Genomic DNA, 14,541 nt, shown 5'->3' on the forward strand with positions numbered 1-14,541 from the left:
AACTACCAATTGTACTTTCCACTTCAACTGTTATATCCATAAACCATATTGGAGGAGGCAGAAGTGAGGCTGTTTCACATATCCATTCAAAAACAGCTGTGATATCTAATAAAATCTGGAGAGGCAATAAACCCTACTGTTCCTAATGTCTGCTCCCACATGCAGTAAAATGTAGTTTTTTTTTTTAGGAAAAAAAAAAAAGAAAAAAAAAGAAAGAACAGATGGACAGTCAGAAACCACTGTAGCTGAAATCAGGATCTTGACTGCAGTTTGCAGGCCAGCTTTTATTCCCTCAGAAAATGCCTTTAGATCAACATTGGACAATTTGCAGTATTTTAATGTGCTTTTTTTTTTTTTTAATTTAAATACAGTCTAGGTTTTGAAACAATCCTAGTGAAGCAAATACAATTTTATACAGATGATCACCTAATATTTTACTTCTGTAAGGTTTTGTATAAGAGAGAGCAGTCATTTTGCAATGGGCATCTTTCATCCTCAACTTGTACTGGGAGAAGCCAGAGGTACCAGGGAAACCCTCATATGTTTGTGATGAAAGCACCTGATTAACTGGACATCTTTAATAGCCATCAGCAATGGATATTGGGGAAAATTTATACTTACAGCATATGTGATTCGCAGCATGCTTACAGTACAAATATTGGCCAGAGGGAGTGTCTAATTTAACACAAGACACCAAGGTCAGAAGGTGGAGCAAAAATGCTTTACAGATGTAGTAGGTCAGATCTGGAAATAGTCATGAGATGCTGGCTTAAGTGAACATGATTTCTGGCTTTTGTGGACTGGTGCATACTTGCTGTATATTATATATGTTTAATTTTATACCAGTACCAACTTTTTTTTTTTTTTGCAAGTTTATTTTCCTTGCTTTCCTTATTCTTTCTCAATCCTTAGCAGAGCCAAGCCCAAGCTGTTTCAAGTCAGCAGAAAGTCTACTGCAAGCTTCAAAGGAACTTGAATACATTTTTAAGAACACTTCAGAATGATTCTTCTCCTGTGCTGAAGGATCATTTAACTATCAGGATAGGAAGTACAAGAAGACAGCACCAGGCTCTGTCATATCCCATGGAAATGGACAGCTCTTCCAAGCAACCCATCTCATCTGTTCAGATTACACGTCATGTTTGGGGAGGTAGGTTTAATATAGCACTTACTAGCCTGAGAACACAGAATGTGACTAGTCACAAGCCAAGACCTTTTTATACAATTAAAAGCCTGATGGTGGAAACAGCTATACATCTTTTTTCCAGCACCTCTTTGCACTTGATAACATATCCTGAATTAAATCAGAATCTGTTAGTGTTGATTTGTCTGTTGCAGAGTCCCACATTTCTCTATGTACAGCCTGACTGATTTCCAAAGCAGACATTAAATTCCTGCTTACCAATAATGGATTTCATAAACCTACTTGATATAGAAATGATGTGTAAAATGTAATATAAAGTAGAATTTCAACTGCAAGACCTGAAATGGAAGGAAATATTGTCAGGCTAGGCTAATATATGTATATTTAGTTTATCATGCCAGTAATTTTTTTTGTCTATTTGCTCTAAGCTTTGCCAGAGTATACAGATATATATGCTGTTCTTTCTTGTTCAAGGGAGATGTTCTATCACTCTGCTCTCAAAAAGCATCTAGATTAATCCTCACTGCAAGGCTAAAATCCATGAAGTTAGAGGCTTTACAAAACCAGCTAAATGAATCCATATGTCTCTGTAATTGACTTATCAGTTATGATTGATACAACTAGCTTTGCATGTTTTATCTTGCACCTTCATTATCTCTTGCCATTCATCCTTTCTTAAGCAGCCTCTGCTTAGATATTTAAATAGTTTATGAAGCTGGATACCACTCAGTCTATGTGCATACAGATTTCCTTTCCTATCATGCTTCTATTTCATGATAAAAGGGCACAGACAATGCCGGGAGAATTACTATGCAATTATACATATCCAAAGATAAATAAACATTTCTTTTACCTACATGAAAGCAACTTCTGCCTTTTAAGAATGTATGGGAACTTCTACAGAAAGGATGGCTTAGGCCCAATTAGTGAGTATTTATACTGTGAACAAAATTAAGATCTAAATGATACATACAGATGCATAATTTGCTTGAGCAATTAGCCTAAGGATAATATGTTTCCTTGACCACTTATATGACTCCGTGAGCTCCGTGTTTTATATAATGTTATCCATGTAATTAATATAGATTGAGAAGACGTCCAGAATTATGATGAATATGATAACTCTTGAGCTAAACAGATAATTGTATCAGGAGAAAAAAATTAGCCAAATTGTGTTGGGTTTTGGCAGACACTAACATTGGATAACAATATATTCAGTTTCATTTTTCCCTTTCAATCCAGTCTCCAGAGACAAACAGATGTACAGAGCTCACTCCATCACCTTTTTCACCATACTATTCTTGTGTTCTGTCAGTGGCTACAAGCTGGTACCGGCAGCAATTTGACACAAACTCAGGAATGAAGTATCAGTCTGAACACACAGAAGCATTTGAATTATAGCAATATTTTTAAAGTCTCCTGTTAGTTTTTCTTTCTTTCTTTTTGTTTGTAGGCATTTTAATAAATCCAAGGTCTCTGGATCTAATCCATTTAAGCTTAACAGGAAGTTCATTACTCTGAATTCAGTGACTTTCACCTCTTGGAAACAGTTAAAATTACTGTAACTGCTCTTCATTTGGAAATCTTTTGAGGCCAGTGGTGTGCCTGATGTCTCTTGCTTTGGTCTTGGCTGTTTCAAAGTGTGCTCCATTTTAGTTCTCCCTGAAATGCCAAGTAACTAAAGATTATCACCAGTGGTAGTGTTAATTTTTATTTATTTTTTTTTATTTCTGTGCAGAGCCAAATCTTTTCCAAATAAAAGGTTTCGATTAAAAATTTCATGGACACCCAAACCAGAACTGAAGGCCAAGATACCAAATGTTACAAATGTGGTACCTATATAGAAAAGTAAATATGCCTTCATCTGTCTATCCCCTTCCCTGTTTGTGTGATATTACATAGATTATGTTATGGTATATTATTTGCGATATGTTATATATGGTAGAATATAATGAAATTATATACACAAGTGTGTATAAACATACATGCATATGTCTGGTTTGTGTACACTTCATATATAAAATTATAATATGCATAACATAGATATTAAAATACTCATGCATAGTATTATGAACAGAGCTCTTGGCTTGAATAACTTTAAGGATTCCTAAGTTTGACTATTTTCATCTCACTTTTATCATAACCTAACATAATTCAGAAACATCCATGAAGAAAATTTTTTCTAGGAAACATAATGAAAATCCATTTTATTCTCATTACTGCTGCCACTACATGACCTTCTCAAGCACTGGTGATTTTCAGGGAAGGTGCAGAGTGTGGGGTGAAAACTTAGACCTGGAAAAATTTATATGATGCTTACCCTGGTTGTCTTCTGTTTCTGCTTTTTGATGTTACTTGCTAAATTAAAGATAACTTTCATGGTGCTAGTTTTCCTGTAAACACTTTCCTGTTTTCCCTTGTAATAACTTATGTCTTTGTTCATAGTGTGATATGAACTAAAGTGCCCTGCAGTTTCTTCACTGCTTTTCTTGTGGATTCATAGTACTTGTTCCAGTAGCAGTTGACAAAAAGCTACATAAATATGAATGAAAATAAAAACAAAATTAAACAAAGCCATGAAAATTAAAATAAAAAGAAAATTTGCATTTTATGTATGTGGAGTCATTCATCCTTGGTAGCTTTTAATAGTAACATGAACCCCTCCTTCACACCCTCTATTTGTATCAGGTTCTTATTGGAGCAGTGTGTATTTACTTTCTGTTGGAGAAACAATATGAACTTTGTTGCTTAAGATTCTTTGTCTTACTGTAGTTATAAGAAAGAAATAGTTTTTAGCTTCTACTTGCTCAAGGGAGGTTAACAGTTAAAAACAATCAGTAGCTTTATTAAATCTTTTTCCAACTAAATTTTTCAAATAAAATTACTTTATTGGGTTATGAACCATCTTTGTATTTAATACTATTCTGACTTCTTTTATTTTCTGACCATTGCATTGTAGGTAAGGGAGAATTGTGATATAAAATTCTACAAAAAATAAGAGTTGCTTTCTTCCAGGACAGTTCTACAAGGCTCTTATTGCATGTTAATATTTCAGAACAAATTGTCTCTTAGCCTTTTAAATTCTGTGCTTTCAGACAACTTACATAATCAAAGTAATAAGACATTCTATTTTACTACTAAAATGTAAAGCACCTGCATGTAAGTTACTGCAGCAGCTAGGAATTTTCTGCAAGATGAATATTGATAACAGTGAAACAATAGATTAACCTTTTAAAATTTTCAGTTTTATTGCCTGGGTGAGATATTAAACATTAACCACATTCCTAGGCATTTTGAACACAACTTCACTACAGTGCTAAAGTGAGTTTGCATTTCAAGTAGATTGCAATGGATCATCAATAGATGGAATTCAATCTTTAATGAGACTCAATCTATGATAACAAGCACAAACCTTAATTAAAATTTAGCCAAACTGAGTTCAGGTGTACTCTAAGACACTGGGGCACTTTTGCAGTATTTGCAAACGTGCTGATCATGGAAAGGAAAAAATAAAAGTAATTTATGCAATACAGAAGGCAACTGCACAGAACTGAAAACTATTTGACTGTTTCCAAAACGTATTTTCACAGGTTTATGAATGATCTAATAGTTATGCATTTAAAAACAGAGACAGGAATGAGGTTGAACACTGAGATTTGAAACTTCAGGACAATATGACTAGACTGACAAGAGAGATCAGAAGATTTGTAATGCTCATATTCCCATTAATGTATTTCATGTCTCTAAATCTGAACACATTTGGATCAATGACCAGTCTCTTTCAACAGCTCATGGCATGTCTGGATTCACTATACTAATTTCCCTTTATCTTAGCTCCTGGATGGCACTATCTCTCACCAAACAGGGAAGTAGTGGGATTCAAACAACTGCACGAATCTGTGATTAAAGAATTTTAGAATCCAAATCCATTTAGCCTTCATACAGTCATCTGATGTTAAACCAAAGTATACCCCTATAAGCCTTCTGATTTTAGTGACCTTTCAATCAAACTCCTGGAATTTGATTAACCAATGCTACTTCAGAGAGTTTCTAGCACACAAAACCAAACCACAAGACACATCTGAAAATCCCAGTTAAGGCTTCCATTATGAGAAGAGGTTTATAGTCTACCAGTTTAACTACCTCATGACTCAAGGAATTACACGCATTAAGAGTTTATATAATTAAACCTGTAACAAAGAGGCCAAATGGGAGATTTTGATTAGGAAGACAAATAACTGCAATCCTTACACTTTGTCTTGTTTATGCACAGTATTTCTCTTCTTTCAGTTCCACAATCACTAGCTCAATAAATCTTCAGAATATCTCACTGATTCCGAATGGCTTCACCACTGATGCTCAAAAATCCTCAAAACTGGTAGTTAAATAATACAAAAAACTAGAAACTTTGTCATTATGTCAAAAAAATTTTTAGTGACTAAGGTATGCTACAGTGAATCATAGAATTCTCAGGTTGAAAAAGACCTTAAAGATCAAGTCCAACCGCAACCTAACCATACTACCATAACTCTAAAAACCCTTGGCTAAATCATGAGCAAAGGGAAAAAGTGAAAAGGGTGAAAAAACAAGATTCATAAAGAGTTAATTTAGAAAATAAGTGTTTATTCTAAGTACTGGTTAAAAGAAGGCTGAGAATGTTAGTTACTAACTATTTCTCAGTATACTCATGAACAATAAAAATATGCCTGATGAATTCTAGTACATGAGAAAAAAAAGGAAGTAAAGACAGTCAAATCATGTCAATTTCAAATTATTTTTAAATAATTAACTTTAGACTAAGCTTTGGGCTTTTTCTGTTGTTTCGTTTACTTGAATATTGGCTACATACTCTAATGTATCCATGAATTAAGCTATCTTCAAGGATAAGCAAGGTTCAATTTACAGTAATATTAGTAATATTTTTGGAGTGTCACTTGTGTTTCCTGACTGGATATTATTTGTATAGATGCTTAGGCTGTGCAAAGTGAGCCTATAAATGCCATGAGTAGGGGCCAAATTTTTATCAGCTAAACATATTGCTCTGTTAAAGTTTATTACTAGTTATGCAGATGGAAACTAGCTACACTGTACTGCACTTGTAAGAGAGAAGCTAGAATACATTTATTGACAATATAGGTAGTGATTTAACAGCTATTTAACAAGATTTGAGATGGCTAGTTACACATTACTTTCTGCATAGAGGGTATCAATGGATACAACAGAATGATTTAACAAAGCTTAAATATAAATAGGGCAGTGACTTAAGTTTTGAGATGGTTGCATACACATGGGTATTTACTGCATAGAGAGTAAAATAAACACACTTATATTGGAGGCTCTCCCGTTGAGTTACAAAATTCAGAGTGGATGTCCTCTTGCTTTCTAAACTCCTTGAACCATGAAGGTAAGGAGCCTACGTGAGGCTGGTCCACTCCTAGTCCCAGACTTGGTTAGTGGTTTGTGCCCAAGGGATTATATGTGCACAATCAAAGATCCAGTATTAATAAAGCTAACAAAGCCTGAAATAACCGATCTAAGATATGATTTTAGAGAGACTAACAAAGCCTAAAACCAATCTAAGATATGTGACCTTAGGAAGGCTAACAAAGCCAATTACAGAGGCTCTGTATTGGCAAGGCATCTTGACATCAAGGTGTAAAGGATCTTTGTACAGACATAACCTTGGTAGGTGTCCCTACTTGAAGGGAGATGCTGTAGTGTAGCCAGCTGCCATGCAGAAAAGCTTAAAGAGGGCTTTTAGGTTGCTTTTTATGGGGGTAAAATGATGACTTGTAGTTCCTAAGTTGCTTTTTGCATGCTTACTTGGCCTTCAGCTGTTGAACGAGGTGTTTGTTATTAGTTCTTTCAGTCTCCAATACTGAAACAGTTGTGGCTGTTAATCAATCATAGCAAGAGTGTTACCAGTACTGTTACTCATTGTCCACCAGTGCAAGGCCTTGTCTGCAAAGCCAGGTCAAATAGTGGAGTAGAGCAATCGAGGGGAGGGAGGAAGGGCAGGGAAGGAGCAGAGAAGGTCAGAAGGAGCACACTTTGACATTTCCCCACCCTCAGATTTCATAGAAAATGGTTTCTACTTAATTTACATTAAAACTGAGTAATTCACAAGCTCGACAAAACAAACAAACAACACTAACAAAATTTTCCATTTGCTACAATGCAACTCTAAACTGCAGCTAAAATTTCACCCGCCTATGTTGAAGCGGTTAATCATAGAACTTTCCTTCAGAAATGTGGAAGAGCAGAGAGCAAGAATTTCTAGATAAAAGGGCTTTAAGGAAATTATCAATAATATTTTTATTCCTCTGCTAGTATAAAATGATAAACAAATGAATACGAAGACCTCTTACGTATCCATACACCAAAAAGCTGTGTAATCTATGTACAAAGTAAGAGGCACTATCAGAGCCAAATTTGTTTTCATTGTCTTTCTGGGAAAGCTCTGAGGAAAAACAATACTTTTGTTTGTGCATGATATGTAATAAATTATCAACAGTTTGCATTATAATAGCTCTGCCTACTTCAAAGGACAGTATGGAATGGAGTAATAGTGGGATATTTGTCTACAATCTTATAAAACACTAGAAATGGCTTGCCTCATGCCACATGGGTGATGCTAGAACATTTCTGTATGGCTTGTACTTACACTACCATTCAATATATGAGTAGGGAATGAAAAAAACCCCAACAATTTCTATAAGACCTTAGACTTTAGCCTACATTTCAAGGCTAATAAATTACTGCCAACTTCTATTACAAACCACTGAAAATAGGAAGGCCCATATTACACCTCAAAAGTGCATTAATTCTTGCTATGCAGGTGTGAGGCCCAAAGGATACATGATATCCCTTATCTCACATGAGAACAGAATAGCATCATCTATCCCTTTTAAAATAAAAATTGTTTTCTTTTTACAAAGAAAATTTATGACAAATGAAAATTCACTTTTATGTTTATCTATGGTTTCTAGCTGAATTGAAAAATTTGAGTTCTGTCCTTTCTTTTCTTTGTATATACACATCACCATCACATTCAACCCTTCCCTCATTTTCATTTCAAAACAGTAGGAGAAACCAAGCACAAGAAACTGATCATATCTTGCTTGTCAAGCATAACTAGTGAAATGTTTTATATCTATATAAGCTATTTGTAATTTTGCTCTGGTCAGGAAATTAAAATACAACTGCTTTTGAAATTTCTAGCACTGCTTCAAAATAAGTTAACATTCAGGAGTACTGAAGTACAAAGAAATAGAAAGAGTAACCCTACATATTTTACCTACACACTCATTGCAGTTTTACCTGTAGTACAGTCCTAGTAAAATGGAGAAAAGCTGATTTTAGTTGATAGAGTGCTCGATTCTTGAAAAATCAACTTGGAACATCCCTTGTCAGTTTTACAGTGAAAATCAAAATCCAAAGTCTGAATAAATTGCCTGCTCTAGTTTCTGTCCCACTGACCTTAGCCTCTGTCACTGCACCATTATGTCCATTTACACTGATTTTAAAATCAAAGCTGAGAACTGTATGACATGTTTTTTGTGTATTTTCCTGGATTCTGCCCAACATACTCAGAGCTCCCTAAGGGACATTAGCCTCTGCTTGGTTCAGCCTCCCCCAAAGCTGAAGATTTGGACTACTTGGCAACCTTTTGTCATCAAAATCTCATTGATAGTTGTATGACTTTGCTCTGGGCTAGGAGCTGCTCTGGATCTGCTTATGTTCCACAGGAGAATAAATCCTTTATCTGCTCTCCTTGGTGACTGCTAAAGGGAAAAAGGAGTACCGAATTCCAAGTCCTCACATGATGGAAATCAGTGTCACTAATGTGAGTAGAGTTGCACCAGTGACTGCTGGCCCATGCTGTATTCTGTTCTTTAGAGTGCATTTTTCCATGCATTAATTTTAAGGCACCCCCCTACAAATAGCTAGTATACTCTACATTACCAAAAACATTATTAACACATGAATAAAACATGTCTCAGATATTTTAATATAATGTATTCTTAACTTGCAGCACTGTCTATATAATGCAAATAAACACTGTCTGTTTAATGCAAATATAATTAATGCAAATAGCTATCATAAAGTAGCATACATAATTTTATGCTAAGAACAATCTAGTTGGCTATTCTTAGTATCCACATGAAAAGCCATTACTGTGGCAAGTATTCTGGGCTAAGTTTTCTTATACACTTCAGAGCTACTTAATGGTAAAAAAAAAAAACAACAACAATGAAATATACTTGCTAAATTTAATCCAATCACTAAGTTTGTTATGCAGATGATTTAGCATATACAGCAAATTTGTGATGTTTATTATTTCAGAGTAAGAATGATCTCTAGAAGCTTTATGTTCCTTTGTTTTCATCTGTAAACACATTATGTATCTTGAAAACACTGTCTTATTTGTACAGGAAATTATTAATTTCCTCCATCTGTTTTCATTTTTCATATGCTTGTTCTGTCGTATTTTCAGGCTCTTTTTCTTCCTTTCTTGTATACCATTTTTTGAGTAGGAAGGGGAAAAAAAGTCACTTTTTCTTATTTTTATTTCATTCTTTTTGCCCTGTTACCTTCTTGCATCTCCTGTCTCAGCTGAAGTTCATGACATTTCTATCCAAATTTCATTGATATGAGTTTTATGAGCATCTTTTCAACATATTTTTCTTAAAAGATTTATCACACTGTACTTCTAGTTAAGTAACACGTTTAGTGAATACATTATTTTCTAATGAAAGAATCACACTGAAGGGACCATCCTTTCAGGGATAGCTGTAATGATGAGCTACATTTGTGCCTCACTACAGTTACTGCAACAGAAGAAGGGGTTAAGGGGAGGCTTCAAAGTATGTTCACGTACCCATTCCCAGTTTCTGCTGTAGAGGTACTGATCTTGACAAAAGTGATGGTGATGGGGGATAAATTAAATCAGGAATCCTGACTGAAGGTACCAGTGTGCAGAAAGCTGGGTAACATCACTAGCCATGGAAAGTCCCTGTACCAGGCTTCTGGTTGCATTTTAACTGCCCATGTGTGGGAAAATGTGTTGAGCAATTGAGGATGAGGTAAAAAATACCTGATTTTGGTTCAAAAATCTCAATGTTCGATAACACTGACAAACCTACAGAACAGTCTGAAAACAACTCAGAGTTGCATATTACAGTTATGTGAACTGTAACTCCTTACTAAGGAGCATTTTCAGGAAGCAGAAATAAACTTTACAGAATTTGAATCATAAGGCAAATGTTTCCATTTGTAACTATTAACCAGAGAAAAAAAAACATTGAGTGCATGAGTCTTCCATCACAAGTGGAAATTTATTCCTGTAAGTTTTCTTAGCACATTGAGTGATATTTCACTCTCTGACACAGGTAATATCAGAGGTATAGTTCTTATTTTAATTATATTGAGATCCACTCCCCAGAAGAACTTCATATCTCTGGGTAATGTCCTCCTGAACCTCATTTCCCTCCTGGCCATCCCAGAACCCAGCCAGACCCTGCTTCAGAAGAGGCAATGTACTGCAACCATGCAACAGCCCCCAAGGGAGATTTGCCTGGCATCTGTGCAGCTGAAGATATGGGTGTGGTTGCGTGGGCTGAGCACTAAAATACTGCATAGGAGAAAGTTGTAGGTGCTACAGCCAGTGGTAAATGGTGGTATTCCTCACTGACACTGCATTCTCAAGGCAGCACTCTGTCAGAGCTGCACTCTGCTCTCTTACAGGAGTAAATATGGAATCACCTTAATATTTCCTAACACATTTCTAGAGCTGTCATCAGTCAGACTGATCAAATTGATGTTTTTTTTTTTTTAAACTTTCTTCCAGCAGTTCCCAATCAGATTTTGTCTTATTTGTGCTTGCCTCAATCAGATATTAAGAGTGAGATATTTCATCCTTATTGTATCAAGAATGAAAATATTTTAATGGATCTTGTATATGTGGATCCAGAAATATTACCGACCTACTGTCCTCTAATCAAAATATATTCTCTTGTTGTATGATTTGGACTGAGCTTAGTGCCTTTGACAATGATGAAGTCCAGACCTATAGTATGTGTAAACAGTTAATAAAAATATTATGCATACCTGCATATATATGCATGTATTACCTGCTGTGGTAAAATTATGTTTCTAATAGCTTCAAGATGGAAAACTAAAGCTGAAAAACTGAGCCTAATTACAGTCCGTGTCACCCATTACAGGAACTGACACTTGTTGCTTTTGATAGAGTTAACAGCCAATAGAATAAGAAACATAATGGTCTTATCAGGCTGCCAAGCTTAAAAGTGTAATTAGTAAAAAATGAATGTAATTTGATTTCTGGAGAGACTGTTATCTGAGGAAAAAGGGGGGTGTTACATTATGTTTGGGTGAAGGATTAAAAGGAGAGAAAATGAGCTTGTTGTCTTCACAGTGCAAATTCAAAACCAGAAGCCTAATACATTTTGACTAGCATTATTAAGCATAAAGATCACAAACAGAGTATGTCAAGGAAGCATGAAAAAGCTATCGTTCGGGTTTCCACGGCAATAGTCCCAGAGTATCTGCATGCTGGGTTAGTGTTGGTGGGCACAGGGCAGGCAGCCAAAACATTCTTACTTTCCCCTTCCTCAGTAGGATGGGTAGAAAATAAGATTAAGGAAGTTATATGTTCAGATAAGAACAGGGATATCACTTAGTCAGTATTGACTAAGCACAACAGACTTAACTTCAGGAAGATTTTTTTTAATATATAAGTTTACCTAGCAGTCATTCACACTTTTACATGTAAGCAGCAGTCTGGCACAAAACTTAGAATTTTGGATTTTTTTCTGCAAGCATAAATGAACTCAACTTGCCATAGCCCAGCAGTCTGGCACTTGATTTTTCATAAGCACAGGGGGAATGTATTAATCATGATCTACAGACATCAACAGCATGAAAAACAGCACGGTTTCAGAAGGAGTTCTGTTCTTCGCTGTTGACAGCCTCTTTCCCTCTGGTTACTCTGACCTTCAGCTGCTTTTCAAGACTCTCTCTCATTCACTGATCCCTCTTTTCATTCTCTCTAGCCTTCCACTTCTACAGTCTGGCAAATCCATAAACTTGTATGGCTCACCTCTGACATACTGTGCAGATACAGCCCTGAGCTGTGCATGCATTGTCCTTACTATTTTGAGGAGCCTAACTTCTCTATCTCCTGAGCCAAAAGCACAGTTCTGATGTGTTTATTGGGTTAAGAGTCTAATCCACACAGATCCAAGAGAATCTTGGATTGCAGTCATCCGCAGCTTGCAGTATAATACTATTTACTGAAAAGTTTCCTTTCCCCCACTTTTTTCCCCCCTCAAGAGGTCAGCTAATTAGGACTTTTTTTCCATGAAATTTTTGCTTCAATAAACAAAAATCACTTTAAAGTTCTATCATTGCTTAATTTGTAAACCTACTTAGATTTGCAAAATAGATTAAAAGAGCACATTTTAGTTCTAATAACTCCTTGAAAAAACTGAAGCTATTCCAAGCCTTCTGGCTTTCCTGGCACATAGGATACTCCTGCCTGACAGCTTTCATTTTTTTTTGTTTTTAATTCTCCCACAACTGTTATGAAAAAATTGACCACATTGCTATTTCTGGCTTATGCTTGCCAAACATTTTAACAGAACTGGTACTGAAAAATAGAAGAATATTTCAAGTAATCAACAAGTTTTATCCTCTGACAGTGAAACCATGGCAGCATTTTGCAGAGTGACTACCAGCCAGTAACAGCAACTAAAGGGAAGCTGATATCAATTACTTTAATGTAGATGCCACTAAACAGGTCTATTTTGATACTAAACACAAAATACATAGATGCAATGGGGAGAGAAGAGGAAATTACTTGTAATTGGAACAGAAGGTGAGGTTTGACCTGGCCATTGCAGAGATGTACCAAAAGGCTGAATGTTGGAGGGCTGCACATTCAAGTGTCTCCAGCGAAAGGCCCACTATAAGGCTGCAGAGAAAATACTCTGGGTTCCTTTCCTTGCATATACTATGTACTTCTTATTCTGTAAATGAGTCTGTAAATCACTGCCTAAGCACTTACTGTGGTTTTGCAACATTTCTGTGATTTCTCCTTGCCTTAACCCACTTTCTGGCCTGCCAGCTAATCCCACAATGCTTTCAAGTTCGCCTTTGTTTTAATGCTCTGTTGGGTACCAAAACACTGAGAATTAAAACCCATTGTTTCTCTACTTTTCTTCAAGATTAAAGGTTTCTCTTTTTCAGTATAATTTTCCTGACTCTGTCACAAGCTAGTTATAAAACACCCATGACACATTTCCACTGTTCTGAATCATACCATCCTAACACACAGTAGTTGTGTAGGAAAAACGAACTATTCTCTGAAGGAAAGAAAAGCAACATAACAGTGTTGCAGTGTCAGATAAGATCCTGCGGTAGAGCCAGGGCTGTGTCAAGATGACGTGAACTCTTTTACATACCTTTCCAGAGTCTAAGGAACCCTTGTACTTTTAGTAAGAGGGAAGGATACAGCAGATTTTATGAAGAAACAACAACAACAAAAAAAGCTGCTGTATTTCTTGATTTTTCCCTATTTTTTTTTTTTTTTCTTTACATTACTGAATTTCCTGAGTCCTTTCCTTGGGTAAACCATAGAATCACAGAATCACCAAGGTTGGAAAAAGACTTACAAGATAATCCAGTCCAACCATCCACTTATCATCAATAGTTCCCACTAAGCCATGTACCTCAACACAACACCTAAATGTTCTTTGAACATCTCCATAGTTGGTGAAATCACCACTGCCTCCCTGACCAGTCCATTCCAGTACCTGACCACTCATTTGGTGATGTAGTATTTCCTGATGTCCAAATTGAATCTCCCCGGTGCAATTTGAGGCCATTCCCTCTAGTCCTATCACTAGATAGATGAAAGAAAAGTCCAAAACCCAGCTCACCACAACCTCCCTTCAGGTAGTTATAGAGAGCAATAACCTGAGCCTCCTCTTCTCCAGGCTGAATAATCCCAGCTCCCTCAGCTGCTCCTCATAAGACTTGTGCTCCAGACCCCTCACCAGCTTAACTGCCCTTCTCTGTACACGCTCCAGGGCCTCAATGCCTTTTTTGTAGTGAAGGGCTCAAAACTGAATACAGAACTTGAGGTGTCCCTGCTCCTGCTAGTAACACTATTTCTGATACAAGCCAGGATGCCATTGACTTTCTTGGCCACCTGGATCAACTGTTTTGTTTCCAGAGGTCTCTATTAGGATAGAGAATTTCACACCTCAGGAGCTCTCCTTTTCACCTGAGGATTTAAAAGCAGTGGAAATATTGCAGTATAATTCATTATTCTCTAGCTTTCAGTGTATAGTTTAAACGATCACTGTACCTTT

Source organism: Meleagris gallopavo, chromosome 2 (assembly GCF_905368555.1).
Source record: "Meleagris gallopavo chromosome 2, MGAL_WU_HG_1.1, whole genome shotgun sequence".
NCBI lineage: Eukaryota > Metazoa > Chordata > Aves > Galliformes > Phasianidae > Meleagris > Meleagris gallopavo.